Below are 12,440 nucleotides of genomic sequence, written 5' to 3'. Positions count from 1 at the left end.
GAACCATGTTACCATGACGACGCAGGTCTCCGCAAGGAACCCAGAAACAGGTGGAGGCCATTCAGCCCGTGATACCTGCACCACTTCAACAACACAACAATTCCCCAACACGAGATCCAAAGAGCAAAATAGAAAATTATTTATTATTTTAAATAAAGTGCTTTTGTATTTTTTATTTGAAAATATAAAATTTGTTTCTCTGTGAGTGGGATTGTAGAACGTCCACCTGAGGTTACTTTTCATGATTTCAGGCTCCCGAAACAAGATGGACGTCCGTCGATGGCTACTTAAAGTGTTTGTGTGTGTGTGTGTGTGTGTGTGTGTGTGTGTGTGTGTGTGTGTGTGTGTGTGTGTGTGTGTGTGTGTGTGTGTGTGTTTTCCTCTCCTCCATAACTCTAAACCATGAAACCCAGAAGCCTGAAGCTTTGCACACATACGAATAAAACCCCAAGGAAGTGTAAGAGTGAAATTGTGTGTTTGAGAAAACTAAAACACCTTCTGAAGATAATTAACGACTTATTTAATTATACCCTTCATCACGCGATCCACGATCACCGCTCTCTTTGGGGTCTTGAGGTGTTTCCTTGGTAACCTCGCTGGGGTCTGAAGCCGCCATGTTTTTTGTCCAACTCCACCATGCCTCGGCTTGGAACAGGCCGCAACGATTCATGAACGACAAGGTGATTTTTTTTCTCTTCACTTTCCACACTCACATTGAATGCTTGTTCATCATCGTTGCGAATCGTTGTTTACTTCGCTTTTGTAAGTGCTATGGTTTCCAAATTAGGAGCTTGGAGTGATTTCATGCATTAAATGATACGATTTTCCACGATCTCCTCTCACGGAGAAATTAAACTATATCATCCAAATATTATTTCAGTTTTGAGGATCGGATATCATCCAGATTAAATAAGTGTCCAAATCGGGAATGAAATCTGGTAATCAGTCTGAAGGGAGTTCGTGCTTTCTTGTTTACCCTCGGAATCTCACCAGTCGTTATTTGTTTATTTGTGTATTTGAAGCTTTAATGAAAAACATCCGGATCCGGCAAGGCACATCGTGGGAGAAGCACGCCACGGCCCGGAATGGCGATGCCTGCTCTGATTGTTGTTCATACCAAATGATTTCGCTTCTTGCTTGCAAGAAACATTGTTAATGGACTTTGGGGAGTGACACTGACTTCTGGGGACATTACATAATTGGTGACGAGGAAAACTACATTCTTGAGATGGCGCTCTATGGAAAATTGGACGAGTTCCGGCCGACGAGGGAGTCGTGGAAGGCCGACATTGAGAGACTCGTTCTCCTGTGAGGCCAAACAGATCACCGATGAAAACCAAAAGAGGGCGATATCGCTGTCTGTCGTCAGAACTGAAGTACACCAAGTAATGTGATCGTTGATGTCACCTTCCAAGCTGGGAGAGGGAACATACGAGGAGATTGTGAAGAAGGTGAAAGAACATTATCCTCGAGGCCAATAAAACCATGGCACGGTTTCGGCTGAGGGGGTGTGCACAGCATCCGTGACAGGCTATAAGTGCATACCTCACGAAACTTCGAGAAAGGAGTGAGCGTTGTGAGTATGGAGCCCTGTTTGAAGACATGATGCGGGACCAGTTCACCTTTGGGTTGAGGGATGAGGCTTTGCAGAAAAAATTGTTTGTGTCTGATGTCGGATTGGGGCAGGTTAGAGAGAAAGCCTTGGCTCATGAAGCGGAAAGACAAGGAATGGCGGCGATTTGTGATGTGTCGAGCAGATTGGCGTAGAATTAGTCGTCAAATGGATCTAATTCAGACAGAGCAAGAGTCGGTTGCTGGAGGTGTGGAGGCAGACATGCTCCAGAAATCTTCCAATTTCAGAATGAAAAGTGTCTTCGATGTGATGAAATGAGACACATTGCCCGACCCTGTATAACCAAGCCCGCTGTCACGCAGATGGGCAAGCCAATGCCACGTCAGATGTCGGAAGTGAAACACTTGGAGCTGTCTGACATGGGCATGGTCAACGATAACCAATCATCAGAGGTCGATGGTGGACTCAGTGAGATGGAGTACGATCTAATCTACCATACACCGGGTGCCGGAGCCAATGTGTACACACGAAATGTTGGAGGTGTGGACGTTCCTATGAAAATTAACATGGGGGCATCATGCTCTGTCATCACCAAAAAAGTTTCTGACTCTCACTGAAACCTGCCATGCTCCCATGTCATCGAATAAGTAAAACTTTTACAATTGAGCAAGTCTCTGTACTTCGTGAAGTCGATGTGGAGTTGATGTTCCAGGAACAGAAAAGGATTTTGAGAGCAGTTGTAACCAAAACAGGACCAAGCTTAATGGGCAGGAAGTGGCTGGAGAAGCTGAGATTGAATTGGTCAGAAATCAAGCTGTTGCAGTTCGATGGGGAACAAGGACAAACTTTTGGGGCAAGCCTCATGATGGAATAGAAGAATTTGTTACCCTCGCCGAAGGAGAGGATATTGCATTTGGGTCCATTTGTTACTTACGAAATCTAAAGATTTCTAAAGATAAAATCTAAAGATTTCGTAAGGATATTGATGCCTTCCGTTTTTGTTTGTTTGTTTGTTTGTTTGTAGGCACGATAACTCGAGAACGGAAGAAGCTACCAATGTCAACTTACACCACGTGATTTAGGAGGGTGATGGCTAGTGCTGATTAGATGTTGGTCAAAATCGGTCAAAGGTCAAAGTCACGGTGAGGTCAAATATTCGATTTTTGATGGTTTGGTACAGACAACTCGAGAACGGAAGAAGCAACCAATGTCAACTTACACCACGTGATTCAGGAGGGTGATGGCTCGTGCTGATTAGATTTTGGTCAAAATCGGTCAAAGGTCAAGGTCACAGTGAGGTTAAACATCCAAAAAATGATAACTCAAGAACAGAAGAAGCTTCCAATGTCAAATTACACCACGTGATTCAGGAGGGTGGTGGCTAGCGCTGATTAGATTTTGGTCAAAATCGGTCAAAGGTCAAGGTCACAGTGAGGTCAAACATAATTCCGTAAATTCATGTGGAGAAATGGAGTATTTTTGCTTCGCTCGACGTTACGAGTTCGTTTTAACTTCGATTTTAATTTTGTCTTCTGTTTTTGCGAACGCTTCGGACGCTTAAAACTCGGTTGTCGAAATTCTGGTAAAATCGTATGTTTTGGAGACGTTTTAAGATTGTATAAAAACTATTTCACTCGACGCGTCACGGGTCGTCCCATGATACAGTGCATTCGAGCAGACGCATAGTTGAGTTACGTTAAGGTATAATATAATTGCGTGGAGAAATGGAGATTTTTGCTTCGGTCGACGTTACGATTTTTGATGGTTTGATACAGAATCATCGTAGAAACTTCTGGTTTGCGTCGCTACCTTCTCGAGAGACAGCTTTTATTAGACAAGGTCAGAGGTCAAGTTGACGATTTCGTAAGTTCCAGTCTATGACTGCTTGTTTGTTTGTTTGTAGGCACGATAATTCGAGAACGGAAGAAGCTACCAATGTCAAATTACACCACGTGATTCACGAGGGTGATTGCTAGTTCTGATTAGATTTTGGTCAAAATCGGTCAAAGGTCAAGGTCACAGTGAGGTCAAACATTCGATTTTTGATGGTTTGGAACAGAATCATCGTAGAAACTTCTGGTTTGCATCACAACCTTCTCTAGAGACAGCTTTTATTATACAAGGTCAGAGGTCAAGTTGACGATTTCTTAAGTACCAGTCTATGACTGCTTGTTTCTTTGTTTGTTTGTTATTTAGGGAAAATTTTTTTTTGCCAAGTATGTTGGTCTGTCGCGTTTGTCTGTCTGTCTGTTTGTTTGGCAGCACAGAACTTTCATGTTTTTCTCTGCAACCGCTTGTCCGATGGAGAGGATATTTTCACAATTGGTGCAAATACTCAAGTGGAATGTTATAATGATAATTATGACGTCATATGTCTCATGATGTGGCAGCCATGTTGGAAAAAATGGAAAATGTTTGGACCTCTGTATCTCTGAAACCACAACAAGAAGAAATTGAAACTTCGCACATCGCAAGTCCGCCTCATGGGGAATGAGATTGATTTTTTAATGATGTCATAGGTGCTCTCGTTATGACGTCATAATTGCATCTGTAGAACGCCACATCCAATGGGTATGAAAAACTTTTTTTTTTTTTTTTTTGTAAATCTGAGTTCTTTTGGATTTTTTTTTTTTTTTGAATAATGCTCACTTGGCTGTTCCTGGATGGGTTTGGGGGAAGAGGAGTAGCAGCTGAAATGTGAATCCTTTCCAGGTTCCTCCTGATAACTTCATCTTTGCTTTTTCTTGTTTGTGAAACTTCTAATGATCTCCAATGCAGGACTGTACCTATTTGGTCTACCAATTTATTTTAATTGAATTTATTTTAATCTCCTTCTAAATTCAATTGAATAATAATAAAAACTGTCATGGGTCAGGGTCAGTTGTCCAATCAAAGCGGGACGCCTTGGCCAACAGTTATAAAGTTATTGTGAGTAAACTTACACTTGCAATTCTGACATCTCAACCTCACCCACCAAAAGTCCTCATCCCTCCCACCCCCAAGCTTTTACCTCACCCTCCAAACTTTGTCCCGTATTTGCTCTCCCTCACCCCCAAACCAAGGCCTCATCTTCCCACTACTAACAGGTCAGGTCAGGTATTGAAGCATGCACCAGAACAGCGCTTCGCTGCATCCACTTTCCACCGGTACTCCAGGAGCCTCCGTCTGGCCATCCCCCAGGCAGATGCCTGGCCCATCCCTATCTCCTTGAGATGCTGATCAACCTGCTGCAACCAGGAGTCATATGTTCAGCCAATTGGCCTCCTCCACTCACGAGACTCCCTCACTGAGAGAATCTGCTGAGAAGGATCAGCATCAGGAAAACGAGCCACATGTCTATACAGCCACAGCTGACGCTCACGGACTCTGCACGTAACAAATCTCATCTGAGTCTCTCTCAGCAACCGCTCGTTGGACACAAAGTCTGACCAGCGAGAGCAAAGGATTCTCCGAAGAGACCTGGTACCAAAGGAATTAAGTCTCCGTCTCAGATCCCTTGTCAGAGTCCAAGTCTCGCATCCGTAGAGCAAGACTGGAAGCACCAAGGACCTGAAGACTAGGACTTTCTTCCTCCCGCACAGGTACCGGCAGCGCCACACCCCATGATCCAGTGAATCCATGACTCCCCAGGCCCGACCAGACATCTGTTGACCTCTGACTCACAGCCAGCAGAGACATAAATATCACTGCCAAGGTAAGTGAATCTCTCTGTGACCTCAACATCCTTGCCACAAACAGGTACAGACAGGATAGCAGCATCCAAGATGTCATTGAAAGCCTGGATCTTAGTTTTGACCCAGGAAACCCGTAATCGCAGCGGCTCCGATTCTTCATTCAACACCTTGAGGGCCCCCAAAAGGATATCCAGAGTCTCCGCAAAGATGACTGCATCATCTGCGAAATCAAGGTCAGAGATCTTGACATTCCCAAATGATGCACCGCAGCTTGATCTTTCCGACATCCTCCCTAAAATCCAGTCCATACAAGTGCTGAAAAGTGTGGGGGCCAGTACACACCCCTGAGGAACTCCAGTAACAACTGGAAATAAGTCAGAGATGGTATCACCACATCTCACAGCACTCTCAGTACCAGAGTAGAGTTCAGACATCAGATCGATCAGTTTTGGTGGCACCCCACGAAGACCAAGAATCCTCCAGAGGGCATCCCGATTCACTGAATCGAACACTTTACAGAGATTAACATAGGCTGCAAGCAGCCCCTGCCGAAACTCTCGTCTGCGTTCGGTGAGGACATGAAGAGCAAGGATACGGTCAATCGTTGACCTCTTTGGTGTAAAGCCTGCCTGCTCTGGATGCTGGTGCTCAAGCAGATGGTGGCGAACCCTATCAAGAATTATCCGAGCAAAGACCTTGCCCGGCACTGAGAGCAGCGTCACCCCTCGGTAGTTGTTGCAGTCTTGGCGATCACCCTTCCCTTTCCAGAGAGGGACAACAAAGCCCCTCTTCCAATCAGTTGGGATGATGCCTGTGTTCCGGGCAGAGCACAGAACTGCATGCAATGACATGAATGCAGCATTTCCACCAGCCTTTGGAAGTTCAGCATGGATGCCACAGATCCCAAGAGCCTTTTTACCCCTTTTCAGCCGTGTCACCTCTCTGTTTCCACAAAAGAAGGTCGACCACAGTTATTGAAGGGTCAGCAATCAGGATAGTAACACCCCTGACATCCAACTCGACAGCTGGTGGATCAGCCTGGTACAGCCGCTCAAAGTAACCAGCACAGCGGGTCTTCATTTCGCACATCTCTGTCAAGAGCCCACCACCCTCTGCTGCAACTGCAGTACACCAACGGATGGGCTTAGATGAAAAAATGCGTGAATTCCCCTCTAAGCAGGATGAGAATCGCTTGACCACAGGTGATGCTCTACCCCCTCACAGATTTCTCGCACATAGGCCACCTTGTCTACCCTTAGCGCACATGCAGTTTTACGCTTCAGTTCCCTGAACAGATCAGCTCTGACATTCAACCTCGCCCTGCAACTGTCGTCCATGGTATCCAATGTCCCTTGAGGGACAAAATTTTTCTTCGCCCTTCGGTCAGTTCCAAGACATCCACCAGCAACATCAAGGAGGGTGGTCTTGAAAGCAATACACAACTTTTCAGGATCCCCCAAACCACCCAGATCTCCAAAATCTCCACTCAGCCTGTTCGCAAACTCCTCAGCTGCCATCTCATCCTTGAGCTTACCAACATCCAGCCTCGGCTGGGATTGGAGCATTCTTGATTCACGCTGCAACTTCAGAATTGCGACAACGATCCTGTGGTCAGAGTTGAGGAACTGAGTACTCCGGTAGACCCTGCAGTTCTGGATCATCCTTCAGCGACCATCAATGAGCACATGGTCACTCCCCTTTGCCACACCACCAGCCTTGGAATACCAGGTCCAGCGATGAGCCTGTGGGTGCTGAAACCCTCAACAATCCACCCTCAGTCCATGACTTCTTGCAATGTCAAGGAACTTCGTGCTATTCTGATTCACAGTTCCAGACCCATGGGAACCAACATATGTCTCATAACCATCCCGATCAGTTCCAGTCGCTGCATTGAAATCCCCCAACTCTTGAAGAGTTTGTTGCCTGGGACACTGATCAACCACAGACTCGAGTGTGGCATAGAATACATCCTTCACCATGAGATCACTCGCCTCATTTGGAGCATATACAGAGACCAGGGAAACGACGCCCAAGGAGTGACAAATCGTTAGTCTCATAATACGCTCGTTGACCGGTGTTACCTCAATTACCATTGGAGTCAGCTTATTGGACACAGCCACAGCAACTCCTTGGGCATGGTAACCATCAGAGCGACCACACCAATATTAGGTATAACCACCTGCCCTGATCTCACCGCAATCCGGTCTCCGAACCTCAGATAGTGCTGCAATACCGAGGTCCTAATGCTTGAGCTCAGATGATAAGAGACAGGTGTTCATCATCTTTTCTGGAAAGGACATTCCAGGCACCCACCCAAAGGGACCGCCTCAGGTTAACCCAAGGAGACCACCATCTGATGGACGACACGTCAGCACCACCCCGACACACACGACCGCAATCTGACCCGGGAAGGTTACCCCATTGTTTCCCTCCTATCATCAAAGATTGGGGGTCCCGAAGGCTTTGCCCCAATCCCGTCATCTGGTGAGCTGACCTGTGAAGAGAAGCTGCACAGGACGTACTCCCACTAAGTGGGTTTTCAGAAAAAAATTTGTGCTTTTCGTATGTTTTGCGGAATGAAGGTTTTACAGTGGCCGTAGTGCAAATCCTGCCACCAACCTCCTCACAAAATGTAACCCAACTCCTGTAGGACGTCTGCAAACACAGTTGGGTTCTAAATATTTGGCACTTAAGAGCACCTAAGTTGGACACCGAAGGCATCAACCCCCTTCCGAATTGCATTTTTGTCAAGGTCAGCTTGACGTCGCACAAGACTCATGCTGGCATGGGCTTGTCATTGTCCTGATCTGGGACTGATGGCGGGAATGTTGGAAGGGGAGCGGCTGGAGGGAAGGAGGAACCACTAATTACTCATTGGAGGCATGACTTAGTACAGGGAAATAGTGGTGTCAGGGATATTTCGCTGTCTTGGATGGAAGCACGCACTCTTACTCGGCCCGATTACAGTATAAACTAGAGGGGGAGCACTCGGGAGAGTGCAAAACCTCCGCCGCCAATACTGCTGGGTCACTTAAGTGAACCTGATATCCTATTCATTGTTGGTCAAAACGGATCAGACTCTACTGAACCACGATTGAATAAACTCAACTACATCGACACGCATGTAGAAATGCCCAAAAAAAAATCGAAATTTTTTTGAAAAAAAAAGGTAAAAAAAAATTTTTTTCTCTAACAATTTTTTTTGTGTTGGAAATTACTTAAAACATGTAGAAATGCAAAAAAAAAAAAATTCAAATATTTTTCAAATAAAATCGAAATTTTGAAAAAAGTTGCAAAATGTTTTTTCTTTTTTTCTCTAACAAATTTTTTTTTTTTTTTGCTTGGAAATCACTTAAAACATGTAGAAATGCAAAAACAAAAATTCAAATATTTTTTCAAAATGGCCGCCATAGCGGCCATATTGGACTTTGGACCAGGTCCAAAATCTAATGGCATGATCCTTGGACCATATCTAATCCCCCCACCGAGTTTCGTCGAAATCCGTCCAGGAGTTTTTCCGTAATACTGTTCACAAACAAACAAACAAACAGACAGGGGTGAAAACAGTAACCTCCGTCCATCTTCGATGGCGGACGTTAAAGATATTACATGTCCATCTGTGAGTCTCAATGAGGATGTAAAATGAAGTGAAACGTGTGAAAAAATATTACTTATACCACATAGTTGCTGTTGTTGTTGCAGTCATCGTGGCTGTGGTTGTTGGTGTGCTCCTGTGTCCATCACACTTTATTCTAATGGGTTCCTGCTGTCATAGAGTAATAAAGTGTCACCAAGTCCCATTATAGGCTTATTTTTTACTTACGAAATCTTTCCGTCCTCTGTTTGTGTGTGTGTTTGTGTGTTTGTTTGTAGGCGCGATAACTCGATAACGGAAGAAGCTACCAATGTCAAATTACACCACGTGTTTCAGGAGGGTGATGGCTAGCGCTGATTAGATTTTGGTCAAAATCGGTCAAAGGTCAAAGTCACAGTGAGGTCAAACATAATTCCGTAAATTCATGTGGAGAAATGGAGTATTTTTGCTTCGCTCGACGTTACGAGTTCGTTTTAACTTCAATTTTAATTTTGTCTTCGGTTTTTGCGATCGCTTAGGACGCTTAAAACTCGGTTGTCGAAATTCTGGTAAAAATCGGATGTTTTGGAGACGTTTTAAGATTGTATAAAAAATATTTCACTCGCCGCGTCACGGGTCGTCACGTGGTGCAGCGCGCTCGAGCAGAAGCGGCGTTGAGTCACGTAATGGTTTTCCGTGTGCGTGCTGACTGTGTTTTCGATAAAGATGGTGTTTAAAAGTCATTTTTTATCCTAATAAAGGTTATCGTCACATGCCTGACTCGCTAAGCCGTCGGATTATGTAAAGATTGTTGGTGGATGGCCGAATATTACGGTTTTGTGACTTTGATAAAATAATACTACATAATTGCGTGGAGAAATGGAGATTTTTGCTTCGGTCGACGTTACGATTTTTGATGGTTTGGGACAGAATCATCGTAGAAACTTCTGGTTTGCATCGCTACCTTCTCTAGAGACAGCTTTTATTCGACAGTCAGAGGTCAAGTTGACAATTTCGTAAGTACCAGTCTATGACTGCTTGTTTTATTTATTTATTTATTTATTTTTAACTAAAAACGGATGTTTTACGGCTTAAAATTTTTTGTTCCAAGTAAATTAATTATTAGTTTTCCAACAGAACCATTTTTGGTTATTTCTCCAAAATATCTCCTGGAAGTGGGTCCCGGTGTTCGGCCGTCCATCCGTTAACATTTGATTAAAACATCTTCTCCCCATAAACTACCTGACCGATATGGACCAAATTTGACACGATGCATCAGGACAGCAAGGTCTCATGGGGTTGTGCTCCCCAGCCGGATGTTCCCCCTCTAAAGGGATAAAGGGGGGGAGGGGGTTGGCCCAAATATTAGTATTTTATTCAAAAATCTCCTCAGAAGCCGCTAAATAGATCCAGACCAAACTCGCCATGAGACATTGGGACCATTCCCTCACCTTAAGTTGTACTCCTCACAGCTGTATATCCCCATGTGAGCCATGGGCCCCCCTTCCCGAATCCCTCATTTTCACAAACACATCTGCTCCACAACTACTCGACCGATATCGACCAAATTTGGTGCATTATGCATCTGAAAAGTAAGGTCTTATCATTCATGGTGTTGTGCTTCCCATCCAGATCCACCCCCTGTAAGAGGCTGAAAATGGGGTTTTGCCTCAAATTCAAGTAATTTATTTTAAATTTTTCTCAAAAACCGACAACCAGATGCAAACCAAACTCTTCGTGAAACGTAAGGACCGTTAAGTTAAGTTAAGTTCTGCTCCCTATGACCATTCTACTTCAGGAAGGGGGATCATGGGCAATTCGCCCGAATCCCTCATTTTCACTCCACTCGTTGGGGAAATAACCGTCAGTCCCCCACTGTATTTTTTTTTAACCTCTGCCACCGAAGGTGGAAGGAGGTTATGTTTTCACCACAGTCTCTCTGTGTACAGGATATCTCAAAAGGTTGTGGACGGATTAGGATGGAACTTGGTGGATTCTTTGGATGTGGGACAAGGAAGATTTAATGCAATTTTGGTGAAGATCCGAATCTATAATCCGATAATTTTAAAGTGATTCTTCACCATTGAGAGAGAGGGCTGAATTAATATATCGCACGATGTCTCAATAAGTTGTGGGCTGATTGGGACGAACCTTTATGGACAGATTGGGTACGTGACAAGGACGAATTGATTCGATTTTGGTGAAGATCCGAATCTGCATTGGGATATGAAGAGATCGGGCCAAAAACGATATATATCATGACATTTCAAAAATTTGATGGGCCCGATATGTTCCACTCGATCGGGCATTGCGTGGCGGAGGTATGCGCTCTACCAAGTGCCCTTCTAGTTTATCGATAGAATCGTCGGAAATAATAGCAAGGACCTGTGTACCCTTTGCATCAAATGCTCTGCTTCGTAGAATACCACATTGTTATTTGGGCAGTGTATAAGACAACAGACCACTGCCTCGAGTGCTGAGGCCTATTTTCACAAGGCCCGTAATGCCTCTCGGCGAAAAATTATTTTAAATGTCGTTTTACGCTGATGGGAAAACTTATAGGGAAGGCATGGCGATTGTGAATATGACAGCTCCGAAGATAAGCAAGCACCAAAATGGCAGCAGTAGGGTAAGAATACTGATTCTGGCTCACTTTTCCCTATGTAAATGAATGGGGGATTTTCAGCGATGATTTTTTTCTTTTTTTCCCGAACAAATTAAATCCCCTTTTTAGCCCAAGGTATATTTATTTGTCTCCCCTTTTAACCTAGGGGCTCTCTATTCAAATAACCTATGCAACAAGATAAAGATTTGTTCAAGTAGTAAAGTCGTAATGTGATTTGTTAAAGGTGATTCTAAAGAAATATCTGAAACGTCTTAGCCTCGGGACACTCTTTATCAAATAACCGATGCATATTGTTTAGCTCACTCATTGAACCTATAAACATTTGTTCATTCTCAAATTCCTTCAATAGTTTAATTTTCTTTGCACAATAATCCCCATCTAAAATATTTAAAAACAAAACATTTGAATCTTTATATTTTTTAAGATACCCCTTTTGTGCCATTACGAAATGATAAACTTCTCTTAATGATCTCATCTGACCACCTCCTGAGTTGCATATCATTTTGAGATTGTAGTAAATTATTTTTCCATTGTTCAATTGATAACCATCAAATTTTTCAGTCCATTCAAAGATATTTATTATTTTCTTTACATCCTCTAACTTATTGGTTTTTAAATTGATTCGCATATTTGTTTTATTTACCTTTGTTTGAGATTTTTTTTTCAATAAGACTTATTTGATATTTTTCACATTCATTATGTTTTCCATTTATATACCAAGACTGAGATTTTCTCCACTCTTTAGTTTGACTAATACTTGGTTCGACCATTTATATATTGTGAAAAACGCGGCGGTAGCCCTTAAAAACCCTAACCCATCTTCCCATCGTTAAAATTTGTGTCCATATGGAACACAATCTATTCTATTCACTCTATCATACAATACCCATATGGAACACAATCTATTTTATACACTCTATCATACAATATCCATATGGAACACAATCTATTCCATTATCTAAAATAAATCTCTTATCATCAAAGGCTCCGAAT

General features: G+C 43.5%; 1 long non-coding RNA gene across 2 annotated transcripts in view; it reads left to right on the top strand.

Annotated features, from left to right (window-relative positions):
* The first annotated feature begins 506 nt into the window (after window positions 1-506).
* The window catches only part of LOC147029438 (uncharacterized), a 54,996-nt gene continuing 43,062 nt past the window's right edge, over window positions 507-12,440 (top strand). For both annotated transcript variants that reach the window (XR_015055910.1, XR_015055911.1), the window contains exon 1: window positions 507-680. This is a non-coding gene — a long non-coding RNA (uncharacterized LOC147029438). The remainder of the gene's footprint in view (window positions 681-12,440) is intronic.

Source organism: Eptatretus burgeri, chromosome 3 (genome assembly GCF_056783735.1).
Source record: "Eptatretus burgeri isolate ZD-2024b chromosome 3, Ebu_testis_v1, whole genome shotgun sequence".
In the NCBI taxonomy this organism is placed as follows: domain Eukaryota; kingdom Metazoa; phylum Chordata; class Myxini; order Myxiniformes; family Myxinidae; genus Eptatretus; species Eptatretus burgeri.
This window is presented reverse-complemented; position numbering and strand designations above follow the sequence as displayed.